This window comes from Pungitius pungitius, chromosome 17 (assembly GCF_949316345.1).
Source record: "Pungitius pungitius chromosome 17, fPunPun2.1, whole genome shotgun sequence".
Classification (NCBI taxonomy): domain Eukaryota; kingdom Metazoa; phylum Chordata; class Actinopteri; order Perciformes; family Gasterosteidae; genus Pungitius; species Pungitius pungitius.
The window spans coordinates 3,683,318-3,702,334 of NC_084916.1; positions in this window are offsets into that span (position 1 = coordinate 3,683,318).

Consider the following 19,017-nt stretch of genomic DNA (forward strand, 5'->3'; position numbering starts at 1 on the left):
TCAGTTTGCACAGTGCCATCAACTGAAATAAAGAAATGTTTGGAGATTGTAGTTTCATGAACCAAGTTTCTCACCTCAAATCTTTTTTATTTACACTCTTTAGCTCTTTAGCTTCATACGGGGGGGGGGGGGGGGGGGGGGGCTGGAGTCAATGCTGTCGGACTCCTCAACCGGACTCAAAGTGGTGGCCTCTACTCATCAACAAGATCCCTAGATCTGTTGAGTTCTGAAATCTATATATCTGATTTACGCAACTTGTATGACATGTGCTTCATGCTGTCTCTCTTTGTCCATCCGTCATTATATGATGAAATATACTTATACACATCAAATGATTAAAAAAATGAATGAAACAATTATATACCTGCCTCTATTGCTGATTTGTTAAGTGCATTCAGATTTCACTTAGTTAGACATGAGAACATCCCTTCCACAATCCTGGTGAAACGAACTATGAAATGTATTTACCAAACATCATAAACGTCTCATGTGTCCTGTAAATATAATCTGTGGATTATCCTTTCTTCATTTTGTGTTTCTGAATAATTCTCCATCATTATTATTATTATTATATCTATCATTTGTACTTTTAAGACTCGTTGCAATCCACAACGTAACAAAAAAAAAATGAATCGGGCATAAAACAATGTGACTTCATGAGGAAAGGATGCAACGTGAGTTCCCTGTGGGTGGGACCGGTAGTCATGTTTCTCCACTATGGTAACGTGACAGAAGATACTGCGTGAAGAGAAGGATCTGCTAATCATTCTGCTAGCAGCGAGTAACGAGGCTGTTACACGGAGATGGCCGGAGATAGAACCACCATCACAAGATGGGTTGAACCTGGGAACCTCACAGAATAAGAGAAGTGGGAGAAATGGACAAGAGACATTTACACATCAACAGTAACAAACACCTGAATATTTCTCAGGATTTATCCTGCTTTTGAACAGATCCCTTAATCCTAATCATTTTTTATTTTTTCCTCTTGTATGAATGTGTTATGTCACTGATGAAAAGGCACAGATCAAGTGTGAAAAAAAGAAACAGGTGAAACTGGCAGGAGGGAGATCTGGTAACCCTGAAGCATCTTTCTTCATCACAGCAGAGGCTCCCGACTGCTCAGAGGAAAGAAAACTAGTTTTTTTAAGACACTTCTGCATCGGCTTGACTCAGAAGAAGCCAACCATGATCAATGAAAGTGTCCGTTGGTACAAAGGTCTCCCTCCCTACTGAAGAGAAGGTCTGAAAGGTCAATGAGAAACGTCGCCATTCCAGAGAAAGAAAGGGAACTTAGAAGAACATGGTTTTGAGAGGATTCAATCTGCCTTGGATTCATGTCCCGTCTAATGGGTGCTACGACGTTTCAAAATGTTCCAATGAGTTTGATGAAGTGATCTTCGATAATTCGATGGCTTCACTGATACAGAACACTCAGTCCTTTGCAGTTGTTTTCGCCCTTTGTGAAACAAACTTGGAGCCCCACATCCCGCAATACCGGGGTGAACCGAAGCAACACGAGTAATGCATGTGATCAGGTTTCATTAACGTGGAACCATCTATTGTCAGCGTGGGAGTGACAGCAAAACTAATTTGTCTCGTATTGACAGGCCGACAGCCAAAAGCAAAAAAAAGAAGACAGCGGGAGACGAAGATGAGAGGGAAAGTGAGCTGATCGTCAGCACACTTTCACGTGTACTCGGGGGCACAAGCGCACTCTCACCCACGGAGTCCTATTCAGAAGCGCTAAGAGAAGTAAAAATAGCCTCCGCAAACAGCATAAAGAGCACGAAGCCAATTAACTGGCGTCGTGTTTTAGAGGCTTCCGGCCACTCCGGAGGCTTCTCGTTTTCCACCAGTGAGAAGGCTCCAGCCGTCAGGAGCAGACGTCAGCGACTGTTTAGGATGCAGCAGGGAGACACAAAAAGGCGGCAACGCCCCTCGGCGACTAACCAATGTGGAACATTCGGTGCAATCCGGGAGAATTGGAGATCTGGTTGTCTCCGCCTTGCCGTAAACCTCCCTGCTGGTGCTGCTTGGGCCTACATTTGTCCAGAATGCCATTGGAGAGCCCCCCCCCCCCCCCCCCCCCCCCCCCCCCCCCCTTTGGGGGGTGGACATGATGGTTTCCATCAGCTTTGGGGTTTTCTTGCATGATAAAAGAAAGCAATAAAAGAAAGAAAACAACGAGGGACCCTTCCTCTCAAAACACACTTTCCGGGTTGTATATGCTTACGTTGATATAGATATATGTACTTTTGGAAATATAATTATATTGTGTAGTTGTGCTGTTTTAGTTTTTAGGTTATCCTTTAATATTTTGTTGTTTATCTGTATTTACTGTGTATGTACGTTGAGACCAAAGTGTAACTGGAGTCAATTCCATATATGGGCGATAAAGCTGATTCTGATACACTTGGGTGTCCTAACATGCGACACATAGTATTTATGTTTCTCATGTCTCCTGAAAATGTACATAGAAAACATTTTGTTTTGCATCACTCTAGGGTTTCGCTTCAGTGTTCAGGATTTCCAGACTGACATCGTGTTGGAAATGCAAGCGGCTGCGTTAGTGTCCCGTGGGAAAGGAAACGGCTTCAAAGGACTTTTAAGTCTGTTGTTTAAAACGTATAAATACCAAGTCAAGTTTTTAAGTGACTCAAGGGGTTCCTGAGATATAGAATAGAAAAACACTCAACCGGATAACAAGTTGTCTTCCTTTTCAGCTAAAAACTTCAACCCTTTTCAAAGTGTCTTTCGGGTGGTGACGGCCAAAATGACAAAGTCAAAGGTTTAAAAAGAAGACCGTGCACAAACCAAAGGGTGACGCCAAGGTGGCAGTGTTTCACATTGCCTGTTCACGTGTATCTAAAAACACATCACACTGAATCTCAAGAGTCCATCTACATCTCCTCAGGTGCACAATCTGGTTCCTCTGTAGCGTCGACATAGTCGAAGTGAAGAAGTGTGCACAATGGAGTTAAATGTCGAAATGGAGATGAAGCTCCATCGGAGTTATTGCGGTAGGAAGATTTCAGTGTCTCACAGATTCTTGATTTTCGCTTTTTAAAACTGGTTCTCAGTTCCAAACCCTTCCTGATTCAGCTCCTTTTAGGATCTACTGATAGAAAGGGACGGTGCAAATGATGGCAACAAAGTAAAGTCTGTTAAAAAGACAAAGGAAATTTAACCCTGTATACAAAATGGCAATGGATTGTGGAAATCGTAGGAAAAAAATGTTTCTTAAAGTTGATTTTACAGGTACAAAAAGTATGGAACAATTTAGGAACACTCATTGAGTATGGCTTTTACGCCCACTTCAGGTGTATTTGTTTGACAATCTGTGCGTAAAAGCATGGCGAGGTACGAACGGGCCGCACTGAGGTGAAAGCGCACACTGGGGGGCATGGAGCAGAGAGTGTGTGCTGGGAACCACAAGGTTGGTGGTTCGAAAACTGTCTGCCCCATGTGCCATGTTGAGCTGTCCCTGAGCAAGACACCCAACCTCTAAGTGCAAAAAAACAATGCAAATGAAGTTGCTTTGGATAAAAGCGTCAGCTTCAGGTAATGTGATGTAAACTAAAAATGGCAAATTGCGCTTTCTGTGTCATGCATATGCGTTCATGGGGGGGTTAAGGGGAAAGTGGGAGATTCCCATGAAGTGCACGTACCCTTTTGCGGTGAAAATTCTGCGTCTCTTTGAAGCAGGTGTTAACCAGAATGCAGGTTCTCCCCCCCCCCGTTTCAGTTGAGTGAACACCCAATCATTACGCCTTACAGGTGAAGCAGCCGTGCAGTGTTACAGGTACTGGAAGAAACGACAGACGACGCATCTACGACTCAGCGTTCGGTTCCATTACAGCAGTTGTTAAACTCCTCGCTACATTACAAATATTGGCATCAGGGTCATTTCGGGCAGCCATAGCGTCAGCAGTGGGAATATCAGTCTGCACTCAGCCGTGTCACAGCACAAGTACTTCACGCTTTGCTACAGCGCACCGGTCAATACACACTCTCTGTGTCAGCCTGCTATTGGCTGGCTCCAATCCAGGGTGTACCCCGTCTCTTCCACAAAGTTAGCAGGCATTGACTCCAGCCCCCCCCCGCCCCGTATGAAGTATCAGAAAGGGTAGGTATCAGCGATGAGTGGAAAAGGCAGATCACACCCATCCCAACGTCCTGTGTTGTCTAACCAACAATTGAAAACACCGTAACACACAGTATAACATTTACAATGATATAAAAGTGTCCCATTGGACGAGCAGTACCTTGATCTCTTTGTGTCTCTTCATTTTCTGAACCACTGGTCAATCGCTTCAGCGCTTCATAGAAGACAGAAACAGTCCCCTCTGGCTTCGTCATCTTTATCGAGTTGGTCCCCCAAAAGGAAGCCCTCCCGGTTTCCCTGACCACTGGCGTCGTCGTTATTATCGAGTTCTTAAGTAGTCAATAAAGCAAAAAGCAGAGAACCCTGTCGCAGGAAAGTCAATTGAGCCGCATGAGGACAGTTTGCTGTGATATCACAGTGGGATCTGATGATTGTTTGGTTTACCTCCTGTGGTCTGAAGCCTGGAGAAGATTGCCAGCCCCCCACTGTGGCCACTGCTGAGTGAGTGATGCCCGTGTGTGTGTGTGTGTGTGTGTGTGTGTGTGTGTGTGTGTGTGAGGAGGAGATGTGCATCAGGAAAGAGGGATTCTGTATGTATGAAAGGGTGTGCGTGGGAGTTTAACTCTTAAAGTTTAGTGTGTATCTGACAATGCACCCGTTTTGAGATGTCTCATCTGTGCAGGTGTGTGTGTGTGTGTGTCAGGAACCTTTCATCACAGCGGGGAGTAGATGGAGAGGGACTTTGAATAGGCAACAGAAATAATAACAGCACAATCTCCGTAGTCTAAGGGTCTCGGAATAGAATGTTCTCTTCAGACCGCTTTTCACTTGGTTGTTGCAGCAAATATTTAATATGAAAACGACTCAAACCAACAGCAACACAAATTTGCAAGTTTCAAACATTTTTTGAGAACAGATTCCAGGACCAACTCCCACTACGATGATCCCTTTGACGCCCAGCAGCGCCTGGCAGTCTATCAGAGCTAAATGGTTGTATAACACAATCCGCTGTAAGTTACTGTGAGTTTAAATTTAGTTAAATAAGGAAAAGGATCAAAGTTGAAAAGAATGATAACGCTTGCATTTTTGGACCAAATCCGGTTTAGACCAAACCACTAGTTCTGAAGAGGGAAGCCAATGCTTTCTCATTTCCATCAGTCCTCTGTTTGCACAAAGGTCTCTGACCCATTGGTTGCCTGGAGTTTGTCGCTCTGGTAATCGGCGTTTTGAATGACGGGCGCTGTTTGGAAGCAGGGCTGTAAAATTGCTCAAAAACGAGGTTTGAATATTCACGTTAAATAAAACACACATATTGGAATATATTCTCAGAGCGAAACGGCAAATAATCAAACCAGTGCATGAAGCTGTTGATCTGCAAAGCAGACAGTCGCGCCGCTGCTGCCACTGAGTTGTTGTATTTTTTTTACATTCAAATATTAACAAGTGTTACGTTCCCACCTAGGTTGGAACTCGTTTTACAGGTGGGGAACGTAAAAACCTGGGCTGGCGCACACTGTATAACTAGCGATGGACAGTGAAGTAGTGTGGCGGGGGGGGGGGGGCGGTGCAGCTGAAACAAATAAAGAGGCATGACACGCAAAACTTGTGTTTGGTCCCCGTGGGACATTTAGTAGGTGACACAAACAAAAACAAAAGGTACACACACAACCAAATAAGGGAAAAGAAGGGTATGGTGGGGACTGGGGTCAAAGTAAGGTCCCTTTTGTTCTACACCCCTTTCCCTGCCTAACACAATCTATTCCTAACCAGCTCACCTCTCTATTGCAAAAACTACAGGGGTGACCCCACCCAGCTAACTTAGTGTGTGTAACAAAGTTTTACCTACGTGATGGAAATGTACACCCATGGGCAGAACTACCTACCCCTTCTCCAGAACTGAGGTAGAGTACAATTGGGTCTCACTCGACCAGATCCCAAACAAAACAATATCAGCCTGGCCATATAACAAAAACACAGCCTCTCCTTTCTCTTTCTCTCCCCCTTCTGTTCCTCAACCAGGCTGGTTATAAAAGGCCACCAGCTCGTTAGCTGATTGCTCCCCAGGTTTTATACGGCCACGCCTCCTCGCCAACAGCCAACCAGCACTGCACACCTGTAAGCCATGAAAAACAAAACACTACCCCCCACTCACAGTTAAAGGCATAGACAAAACATGGGGACATGTAACAACAAGGTTGGCGGTTCAAGTGCCGGCGGCTCCATGTGCCATGATGAAGTGTCCCTGAGCAAGACACCCAACCTCTAATTGCTCCCCAGGCAAAATGTAAGCCAAGTTAAAATATCCGTCACTTTGGATAAAAAGCGTCAGCTGAATGTAATGTAAAATTGCGAGTGCGAGGAATGACCCCATACTTTATAGAACATGTAGCTTTAAATGATCACATGTTATATGATATTATACCAATGCAGATTAAGAGAGTCATAAACCATCATTTAAAAGCACCTGTGGACCTCTGGTTCAATGCTGAAGCGCCGAACAAACACATTCTCGACTCCTCTGATTGAATAGAGGTCTACTTCTCTCAATCTCTAGTTTTAAGTCCTCTTCAATACAGTATGATGTTCATTTGATAAATAAGGTTTATAAGTCAAAAGGTTTATGTACATCCTCCACTGTGCAAACATGGTGAATCCTGGATTACCTCGGAGTCTCGTTTTCCTCCAGTGACTAGTCGTACTCTTGAACTTAATAAATAAATAAATATAAATCCATTTATTAACCCATCATTTCGCTCTATTGTCGCTGCCCTTTTCCTCCCGCTGTGATTCTTACTTTCTTTCATCAACCATCCCCCCAACCACCCCATCGAAAGGGATTGCCGCAGTGAAAATATGATCTTATTAGTATTATCAATCACATGCTGCCGATCACCATTGAAATGTTTTTTGACAGTAATTGAAGCCTTGCACCGCTCGGGGAACAGCAGTGCCTTTGTTTGCCAGATGCAATTGAACCATTAGGGAGAACCTCTTCTGTACTTCCCTCGGGGTTTGAAAACATACTATATTTGAGGAAAACAGCCAAAGTGCCATTGAAAGGTCTCTACTTTCCTGGTGCCTGTGTGGCCTCCGAGAGCCAGCTCACTTGTTTGTTTGTTTGTTGGCATCACGCTGCGCCTCCGGTGCCTCTCCTCCACACTTCTCCCTGACTTAATGAGACACGGGAGGATAAGGGACAGGAGCTGAGCGGCCACAGAGCGGAAAAGGACCCGAACCCGCTCCTGTCGCCTTTGCTTGTTCTCAGGTGGCTTAGTCCGCTTTTTATTTCTCCCTGCAACCTGCTCTGTTCACTCCCATCTGTCACGGGTAGATCCCCGGGGACGCTTCGGTCCGATGCTGTTCCATGACGCAAAAAATACATTCACCCGATGGTTATCGTCACATGTCTCTAAGAAGGGGTTTTTAGCTTCCATTCCACCAAATACGTCAGCCAGAAGTGACACAGTCCTCATCAACGATACCATCACCTGGCTTCTTGTATTTCGGCATTCTGCGCGGGTGTCTTTGGTGTCACGAGTGTCAGCAAAATCTTCAGAGCATGTGCTTCTATCCAGCAGACACAGCCTGCTTATCGGAAGATCTTCGTCGATCAAAAAAAAACATCCAGTTCTGCCTTTTGTTGTTGATGTTTCTGTTGTGAGACAGCTGATGCTATCTCTCACCTGAAAGAAATGTCATAGCCTGGCTACTGCCGAATAGATGGTTGTTAATGGAGAGAACTTCTATGCACAAAATCAAAGATATAGTACATAGAGTTAATTTCATCATGTGCATAGAGAAAATGGTCAGCTTCAGATTGGACCTGCGGGACTCTGACGGTGCTGCTGTCCTCCCTCGGTCCCACTTCTGGTTTCTTCACTGCTTCCCTCCCCCCCGATGGCCCCCCCCTGCAGCTACATGGCGTTAGTGTTTTCCCTGCAGGGGGCCCATCTATCCAGGCCCCTGGCCCAGAGGAGCAGCCGCTGCTATATTAACAAACAACACAGTATATAAAATGATTTAGAACGATTCCATGCGCTTCTTTCCTTTTGTACGTCATACAACAGGCAGAAATATAAAGTCACCTCTAACGCTCGTGTTGTTAAGGCAACAAGAAATACGCCCGAATGTGCACAATCCAGGTACCGATAAGGCTCGGCAACACCCACAATCGGGCAGGAGATGTGAATACACCGCAGGGCTGACGAGGGAAAGCGGAGAGCAGGTGGAAGAGAGAGCGAGGGGACGTGGACAGGTGGGTGAGCCGAGGGCATCTGGTGGATGGATGGAGAATGTAGATGCAGGGCTCGGGGTGGGGGTGGGGGGGTGGGGGGGTTTATTGATAACGACTCCAACGGGAAGGAAAAAACAGGGTGCCCATCGCGTGCAGGGGGGAGCGGTAGGGCTCCTCTTAGGCTGGATCTCCGCGTGGACCCCCCCCCCCGTCTGCCCTGAGCCTGCCGCTTAAGTGTGGTTTTCTTAATTGTCACCATCTGCCGGCGATCAAGGTTCCATGGTGCCTCGTATCGGGCGACTCGTCACACACCTTAAACTCTTCTCTTTAATATGCCAGATTGTGTCCTTATTACACATGCTGTGCATTGAAGGGAAAGGTTCCACATTTGGACTGTGCAAAGTGTTAATATGAGTTAACGGATGATCAGAATCTCTGCTCATTTATATACATGTACACCACAGTCCGGAGCTGATGGATGCAAAGCAACAAACTCGATTCTGGTTGTTTCAGGTCCTGTCAAAGCAGTCTTTCGGAGAAAATAACGACCCTATGTGGCTGTCCTCCCCCGTGGCACAAATGTAATGGGCCGAGCTGCAAGCTGTGTCTGTCAGACGGACATGACCCTCAGTCACCAAACAAGTTTATCTAAATCCTTCCAAAGAAGACATTTCGGAGATGAATGCTCGCTGGCGCTCTGCATACTAAATACTAAATCTCCTCCCTCCGAGCAGCCCGGGCAGAGTGGTTTGCGGCTCCAAACTGCTTGGCCGTAAAAGTCTCGCGGCAGAGTCGGAGCGGCTCATCCTGCAGGAGAGCGAGGGATAATTGCCACGGAGACTGGCGTGTCCCCGCAGCCATCAGGAGACAGCGCTAACCAACCAGAGCAGGCTAACAGGACACAAGCCAGGGTTGTTCCACTATGCCCCCGCTTTTACTTTCTTATTCTATTTCATCTCGCCCTCTGCTCCTCCATCTCCAAAGTCTTCCATCAATCTATCTACTTCGGAGAAAAATACCCCAAAAAACGGTTGCGGCGAGGATTCAAACATTTCCGTTTTTTTCATAAAATGAAGATATGTATCTTACATTTTATTTTTATAAATGGGAAATAAATGTATAAAAAGAACTCCAGACTAATGGAAGTGGTTAATTTGGGAGAAATGAATAACATCCAGTTCTGCTAACCAGCAGCACTGTGAAGACTCTTAGAGATGTGTACTTTAACAGATGAAGCACATAGAGCGGACTTCAAGGACGACCTTTTTTCATCTACGCATTAAATTGGAAATCAGGCACAAAATGAGTTAATGTGTTTGTTACTCCTAGACTACATTACTGCAAATCTTTATTATCCGGCTGCTCTTGTAAGTCTCTTAAGCCTCTCCAGTTGATTCGGAATGCTGCAGCTCGTGTATTAACAAGAACTCAGAAAAGGGAGTGTCACGGTTTGGTCCCTCTTCCTGTTTTAGTTTGAAGTTTCATGTCTCTCGTGTTCCTGGGTTAACTTCACTTCCTGCCTTGTCTTGTGATTGCGTGATTGTCTCCACCTGTGTCCAATCACCTGCACCTCCCTTGTGTATTTAAGCCCTGTGTGCCTGTTGTCCTTTGTCGCGTCATTGTCTAATGTCCCTCGTCGTTGGAGCACGTCTTTGGTGTTGTTTGAAATAAAGAGCACTTGGTTCGAGAAACTCTGCGCTTGAGTCCTCCGTGCAACCTGCCCCAGCCCGATTGTGACAGGGATCATATTACTCCTGTATTAGCTTCTGTGCGCTGGCTCCCTTACATCAGGAAGCCGGGTTGCAGTTGGTTGCAAGAAAACGAGATGGTGGCGGTGGAGGCAGCACATGAGGCTTTAAAAGGCCGGTCCATAAACCAATGGGTGATGTGACTGCTTAATATATAGAATATTCGTTGAATGCCCCCGACCCCTATAGGTAATGGTACATATATATATACATATATATACATATACACATACAATTTTTACTTATTAAATAGTGAATTAAGTGATCCATTGACTGTTTCAGCAGCGAGTCGCCCCTTAAAGGGACAAAACCCAACCAGAACCTACTTCCATTAAAAGTTTTTTGTGTATGTGATCTTCATTTATTTCTTCACCAGTAACAAATAAACAGATTTTTACACATCAGAACGCTGACATTATCCTGACAGAAAACAAATTGTCCAGATAGACAAAGTATTTCTAGATCTATTATACTTTTTATCATGGGTATGCTGTTTTCAGAGCCAAAAAAGGTTAAAAAAAAGTCAAGGCAGGGAGAGGGAGCCATGAACTTAACCAGGGAGGCTTTTCCCTCTATTATTCATGATTTGAGTGTAATATGTGTAGCCTACGGTTTACTTGCCTTGCTAAGTTCTGTTGCCACGCAGACACAAACAAGCAATGCTTGAGGCTGCGGTACAGTGAGACACTCGTGGGATGAGCTGAACGGAGATGCAGACTCTCCTGAGGATCTGCTCTCTGCTGGGCCTTTCCTGTTGGATCCGCACGCTGCTGCAAATTAAAGTGACTACCAAATGTGTCTTGTTCATATAGATGCGCTGCAGTGTTGTCCACTGAGGCAAGATTGCCAGATATTCCCCTTAGGTTTTTAGGGCCTTTTTGAATTTCTCTGATAGTGACAGTAATGACATGCAGGGGGGGGGGGGGGGGGGGGGGGGGCAAGTAACGAAGGTCACCAGCCAGACGCGCTAGATTTGAATAATTCAACTGAAAACTGAAAAGCCCAGTGTTTTTCCAATTATAGTGACAAGCAGAACTACTACTGACAAAAGTTTCTGTCTACCTACCAATACCATCGAGTACCAAGCAGGCCTCCCTTCAACGGGCCCAAAAATACATACCCACAAGGTAATGGATGACGGATGGTTGATGGTCACTGCCGCGTTTATCTGTGGAAAAAAACATGAAGAAACATCAGGAAAAGGTGTTGTGCTAAAAAGAAGAGTCACCTCTCGCTGTCGCTGGTTCATAAGTTCTGAAAATGATGATCCTGGGAGGGGGATGCAGTGTTTAAACATTTTAGATTCATTTATAATATCTTCTTAATGGAATCATCATTTTAAGAATCACCGCCAGGCACACATTAGAAAAAGCTAAATTATAGCTATTAAAAGCATACATTCTGGAAGCAAACGGGGGACTTTGTATTTCTTGACTGCTAGGACCTCCTCTCCTTTACCTCTGCATACCGGTGAGTCTCACTTGAGCAACTCTGTCAACCACAAATGTCATTTATGTGACGTGTTGCTCCATGTGTAAATAGGTTTGATAATAAAAGAACTTCACGTGGAGGTCAGTGTGTGATTGTCACGGTTACTGGTGGCTGAGTACAAGAGAACCCAAACGCACGACTCGGACACGATGGACAAGACAGGGGGGTTTTAATCAAAGTTCAGGCAAGGTCCAAGATCCGTCGGGAGGCAATCGAGTCCAGAGGGGCAGGCCACGAGGACGGGCAGAGTCAGAACCAGGATATGAAACGGGGCAGGCAGTTAAATTAGGGTCGAGGAACAGACGAGGTCAGGATCGATGTAGACAGGATAACTAGGGACACGCTGGAAAACTTGGTTAAACACACAAGACAGTCTGGCAGTGAGCAACAGAATGTGACGGGCTTAAATAGTGAGTGACTGACGAGGGGAGGCACCACAGGTGAGGGTGAGGAGAACCAGGTGCAGGAAATCAGGTGACGAGGTGGGGGGGGATCTGAAATGACAGGAGAGTTAGTGAACATGCAGTGGAGATGAAAAATAGACTATGATGGTGTTCTTCATGTCTCATTTTTTGAAGACTAGTAACTTTTTCAAATTCCAACCAAGAACGTGTTCTTGGAACTTGTTTTTTCTCACATGCGACAGAAATAATTAAAAAAATATGTTTCAATGAGTAAAAGTACATCCAAATCTCACACAACTCATGCAGCGTACAGGCGGTCTCATTTATCCGGTCACGCGTCGTCACTACTTCCTAAAAAACATCCATCTTTACTGAAAACCTTCCCGGTTGAAACACTCCCACAAAGACCACGCTGACTTAATCGTACTGTAAAGAGCACACCGTGAAAATGCAAACAGCAGTATGAGAGGCATATCTTGCATGCGGACGAGAAGGCTCTTGAACATGTCCCAATTTGTCTTGGACACTTTTCACTGTCATGTTTTTAATGACCAATGGTGGCACCAAGACCTAAGGTCACCTTCCCCTGACTTAACGCAATTATCGAGGGATTCAGTTTGGTGGAACGGTCCGGCAGGAAGTGACAGGCAAACAGAGTGTAAATAAGACCAAAGTGACAAAAGAACAAAGGAGACGGGACTGCTGCTGTGCGGTGAGGGACAGGAGCTAATCACAAAGGGAATGGCTCAATAGAAATTCGTGCCACTTTACTGCAGATGAAACGCGACCAAGTGCCACATGACTGCGGCACATGAAAGAAAACTGCACGCTGGTGCCACAAATCACGCATCCACATTTTTTTCCTGTCTCCCTCAGACAGCCTGCGGTATGACCCCCCCAACACGGAGCAGGTGCAGATTATGACCTGAAATAATCAGGTTTTAGTGAACATGCATGTTTGTAAAGTCGTGAGCATATATTTTAGAATGAATTGTGGGAAAGTTTATATTTGTATGTTTTTGCTGGGGTTAAAGCCGCATTTACATCCGTTCAACAAATACTACCAGCCTATTAATAGTTACTTGGTTTATTGGACAGTACCGCATGACAGTAATGTCAAGTTTGAGAAATAAAGAGAAATAAATCAAATCACATTCTCACACACACTACTACACTACTACCCCAAAAAACAGCAGATGGTGTGTATTTTATGAACTTGCTGTGGACACAAATCACTGCTGGTAGTATTGATATAATTACCAAATGGGATATGTGCCCCATTTTAACTTAACATCACTTGTTTCATGATGTTACCCCCCCCCCCCCCCCCCACCTCCCCACACACTACTTTTCATGCCCATGGAACTCATTTATAACATCTGGAATATGTGGAATGAGGCGCTGGCTCCTCTCGGAGTCACTGATAAGACCATGTAGCACAGAATGAAAGTTCCATTAATCCTGAGCTTTTTGGGTGGGCCCCTGTCATAGCTCTGGGTCCCTTTAAAAAATCGTAACCCACTTCCTGGCCACGCATAGAGCCAGCGGTGCCAGCGCCAAGTCAGAGCCGAATGATTAATGACGTTATTAAACAATTTCGAGAGGTTGTGTGTTCTTCCAGCCGAGGCCAATTTAGAGTGATTTGTGAGGTGAAAAAATGAAGGAATGAAGTGGAGCGTGTTCCACTTTGATTGTGTGTGTGTGTGTGTCTGGTTGTTGCTCTTTGTAGAATATGACCTGTGTGTGTGTCGGGGGGAAGGGATCTTGAGCGCATGTGGGTGGGCAGGTGTGTGTGTGTGTGTGTGTGTGTGTGAGAGAGAGAGACGTGCAAGGGTCAAACTGGGGACAGGTGGAAGTAAGCCAATAAGCCAGAATCTCATTTCCTGGGAACTGGAGGGGGAAAAGAGTGAAGGATGGATGGAAAAAGAGGGGTGGAAGCAGGGGGGGGGGGGGTTAAGAGAGAAAGAAGAATGTCATTGATACGATTTTGGAGCGAGGAAGGTAAAGGAGAAAAGAATCGGTGAACAAAAAAGGCCCAGTGTAGGAGAAATAATGTCTCAATGGAGTGAAAGTAATTGTGAAAGTAAGGAAGATGAAAGGAGAAGGGGGGGGGGGGCTGATGAGAGGAAATCACATGAGGAGAGGAGGGGAAATGTGGAAAAGGAGGGGAGAAGAGGAGAAGCAACAGGGAGATGAAGAGATAAAAAGGAAAAGAGGGTAGAGGAAAAAAAGAGGGGATGAGACAGTAAGAAAGGAGACAAGGAACTGAGAAAAGCCAAGAAGAGAGGAGAGAGGAAACTAAGTCATGAACAGTGGAGATGGGGGAACAAGGAAAGGTGGAGAGGAGTTGAGGAAGAAAGGAGACAAGAAGATGACAAGAACAAATTAATAGATGAAAAGAATATTTCTTCTTCTTATTGTTTTGTTGATTTTATTATTTGGATGCAGCATTGAACTGAACTGATAGTGGACACTGAAAGAGGAAAGATCACCACGCACTGATCACTTTCACTCCTTCATCTCTTCTCAAACGGGATCTCTGCGGAGAAGGAAATCAAGGAGAGGAGGCGAACGGTGTGAGGAGGAAGGACAGGATGAGCAAGGAGAGGAGACGAGTGGAGGTGAGAAAAAGAAAGGTGGGAGGAGACAACTCAAGGAGAGACGACGACAGGAGACAGGAAGGGAGCAGAGGAGAGGAAACGTAGGAGGCTATTGGGGACGGATGGGCAGCTGCTTCTCTGCTCCTGTTAGGACTCAGCCAGCGTAGAGATAACACACACACACACACACTTGAGCATCGTGGGGTGTGCACGGTGCAGAAATGTGCCCTCAGCGCACACACACACACACACACACACACACACACAGGCCTCATTGCTCTGGGGCGGTGTGCAAACACAAACACACACTGACGCCCTCAGTGAGATGAGGAAGATGGAAAGATGTGCATACAAACACACACATATACACAGATTTGACATTGCAAGGTCAAAAGGAGACAGAATGTGTTTGTCAAACACAGAAGAGGATGCAGATTCACACACACACACGCACACGCACACACACACACACTGATGCAGAAGGTGGAACCACACAGGCGACAAAGAGGACCCTGCCAGCCCGCTGTGCTCTGTGCCGTGGAACCTGCGCCCATCGAGGGATAATAGTGGCGAGGCATGATCTGCGTTCTGGGTGTGATGTGTGGGGAGTACACCCCCCCCCCCCCCCCCCCATCTGTAGACGTCCGCTGTGCCAGGCCTACACTGCCTCCTGCTGGGTCACTATCAAACAGCAACCTCACTGACATCCCTCACGAGCCCAGAGCATGGTACACGTTTTCTGCCTTTGCTTGGTGCTGATTGACATGCAGACTGGTGGTGGGCTGCAGCCTCCGGTGTGGGGGCTTTGATGACAGGTGCTGGAACACTGTGGGCTGCAGCATTATCGCAGCGTGTAGTAATGACGTGTTTTAGGCCGACCACGGAACCCAAGGATTGTTTGAGTTTTGAATTATGCAGAAAAACCAGCTTTGTGGCAAACAAAAGAAAGGTTAGTAAAAGTCAGGGTATTTTAAGTCTGGATGTTTTGACCACATCCGTGTTTTATTTTAAGCTGACGCCATCGGCTCACTCAGAGTAATCAGTATCAGATTAACAGCAAATCAGTTATTTAGTAGATAGTGTGAATCCATGCACTTGTGACCAGTGTTTTACAGCATTTTCTCTTATTGCTTATAGATATTTATGTGTTTTTGTGTAAAACATAAGAATACACTTTTGTTCAGCATTGATGGACATCAGGAGAACTGAGCACCAATTTCCTAACTGGGAATCTTTGCAGCATGTTCTCCAGTCAGCCACACGGCATGCAGCCTGGAATCAGGACCTCCATCTGCTGATGACAGATAGAGGGGAAATGGCCGTGTGTGTGTGTGTGTGTGTTGGACAGGCAAAGAGCGGCTGAGGAGAATAGGCAGTTACAGGTTTCAGTCCTGTGCTTTCATTTTGATGTGACCTCTACCTTTTACCAGCGGGAGGCAAGATGGAAACACTCTCACGTGTAACTGGTGTGTGTCCTCTATCTGCAACCCATCACACACACACACACATTCTGTCAGTTTCAGGTGAACAGAACCAGCTTTTCTCCCCCTTTCTACTCTCTGTCATGCATCATTAGGGGTAAGGCGCTGGTTTTTACTCCCATTCTTCTTTTTTTTTAATAAAAGCACAGGTAGAGCGAGAGGGGGGGTGATGTTGCTATAGAAACAGTTTGGACAAATGTAATTGTGTCCCTTCACCTACTGCAGGTCAAGGCAGCGGAGCCGTAATCTCTCCATCTCCTCCGTACCTCGGCCACAGGTGTATTACATCGTAATGGCTTTCCTGAACAAATGTGCTGCATGAGCAAAGGCTGATTTCATGACCTCCAACCCTGTGTGTGTGTGTGTGTGTGTGTGTGTGTGTGTGTGTGTGTGTGTGTGTGTGTGTGTGCTCTCTCTTGGATTGCTCTAAAATGAGACTCTGCCTTCTTCGTAACTTTGAAGAATAAACAGGCCGACATTAAAACTGAACAGAGTCAAGAACGTCTAAATAAACGTTGTAGATTAAGTAAACAGATGTCATTTGTTTCCGGGTAACCGGGGATGACTTGAATGACTGAATAACTGCCCCCATGTTGTAGGATACAGTTGGCTTGTGCATTCATGGTTTGGGAAATAGAGCATTGATACTGTGCAGATCCAGCTGGGCTTGTTTTGGGAGAATAGTCTCCTAGACAAGACCAGAATACATCTTCGTCCTCCTTAAGACACATGCTGCACAACATGAGGACACGTCCCCGTCTCACTACTGTCTCACTACTATGACTTCGTCCTAGCAGGTCCGCCAGCAGCATCAGATCCGTGCAGCTCCAATGGAAGGATTCATACACATTTTGACCAACGGATTTCCATGACTTTTCTATGACTTCAAACTAAATTTCCATGACCAAAAGCGAGAACATATTTAAACTAACGAGAATTCCAAAAGGTATACAAAGTGTACATTCAATTAGGGCCCCAAGAAAGTGGAAAGAAAGAGTGCCTGAAGCAACACTTGACGCTCCGTGTGTGTCTAGATGTATGACGTCATGATGGCGGCAGGTGACACTCAGAAGAGCTGCATGAGGCACGAGAGCATATCGTTTATCTACCGCGTGACATAATGTATTAATAGGATATTAAGTTGACGCTTTGTTGCGTTAAATAATGACCAAACGAAAAGAATCAAACGATCTCCTGTCATTCGTATAAGAAAATAAAGTCACGTGTCTGCAGCTCAATGACTACACCGAAGGAACAACGTCACGCCCCCGGTTTACGAGACGTGCTGGTCGGCGTGTAGCCTCGCTAGCAGTCGCCCTCTGATGGGGTTCCTGTAGTAGCTTCGCTAGCTAGCTAGCTAGCACTGATGTCTGCTTCCGTTAGCACGGCTCGTTAATAGTGCTCTACCATGCTACTTACATTCTGCTCGTCCCGGGTCTCCGTCCCAACTCGTATGTACCGTTAGCTAAACCTGTAGGTTAAACCTACACGTCCCTGAAGTTATGACTCCTGAGCTACTGCCTTATGGCCATTGAACTTTTCACTTAGGTTGAGTTCACAAAACCACGGCGTCAACTATTTGCTGCGAGTATGAGAGCGTCCTTCTTTAAAAGCTTCTCTCTTTAAAACCATGTTAATTATTTGAAACGTATCTTAAATGAACCACATGAAAATATAACAAATTTCCATGACTTTTGACATTTTTTTTCCCCCTGACTTTCCAGGCCTGGTAATGAGCATTGTAAGATTCCGTGACTTTTCCAGGTTTTTCATGACGTACCAACCCTGGACTGGTCTTTAACCTGAATCCACCCACACTGCTCCGCTGGTCACCAGGCCTCTTACGGACGCTGCATTCAGGGAGCGAATGTGACCGCGTGCATGGAGTGCCCTGATAAGACCAATCCCTTCTGAATGTGAGATAATAAAAGTGTAATTATGAGGCCGTTCCCTTTGCTTGTAGACTCACTGCGCTGTGATCAATATCCAGAGAGATAGCATCTGGGCCTGGGATCACACTGGCTTCCTTCAGGCGACACAAAGGGCCGGAGGAAAAAAACTTTTCTAATATTGTTTCATCCACTGAGCTGCGTGGAAGATAGTGAAATAAATTAAATGTGTTTTAGTTCACAGCTTCTGTGAAGATAACGCAGACTGACAAAGAACAGATCCCGTTGGTACATTCTTTATTTCTTCCCTAATCCTCTACGCCCGCCCCCCTCCCCTCCAAACCAACAAAGTGGCGCTGCGTTTGGGGTAGAGGATTAAAGCCAAGGCAGCGTGTGAGAGTTCTGCGGGGGGGGGGGGGGGGGGGGGGGGGGGAGGAAAAGGGCCCGGCCCGTTCAATTAACAGCGTCCCTGAACCCGCGTCCCAAACGGGGGGGGGTTCAGCTCCTCAAACCGCGACAGTGTGAGGAGCCAAAGGAATCCACGGTGAACTCTGTGGATCCGGTACACGGCACGTTGGTGGACCTGAAAGGCTGTTGGTCCTGATTATGACATGTGGAAAACAGACAAACCCGAAGACACACATTAGTAAAAGAAGCTCCAACCTGCATTATTCAGAGTTTATTTTTTACTAGATAAATTTATTTATTTGATCATCAATAGTTGGTTCTTTCAACTGCCTGGTCTTAACAGTGAGCTTTTCAGTTCATGTCCCCCCCCCCCCCCCACAGCCCCCATTAGTCCCTCTTCAGTGACTGATGGAAAAATCCAGACTAACCTACTTGCCGATTAAAAAAGCCAGAGACAATACACGATATACAACACTGTTTATGGCTGATGACATTTTTTTTTTTTACATTTGAGTAAGCGACAGGTCCTTTGAATCCGTATTTTAGTATCAGGTTGTTGTGGTTTTACTGCAGTGAAACCTCAAAATATGAACAAATACACGTTTGAAGCTGGACCTCTTCCCTGAACCACTTCATTTATTACATTTACAGAAC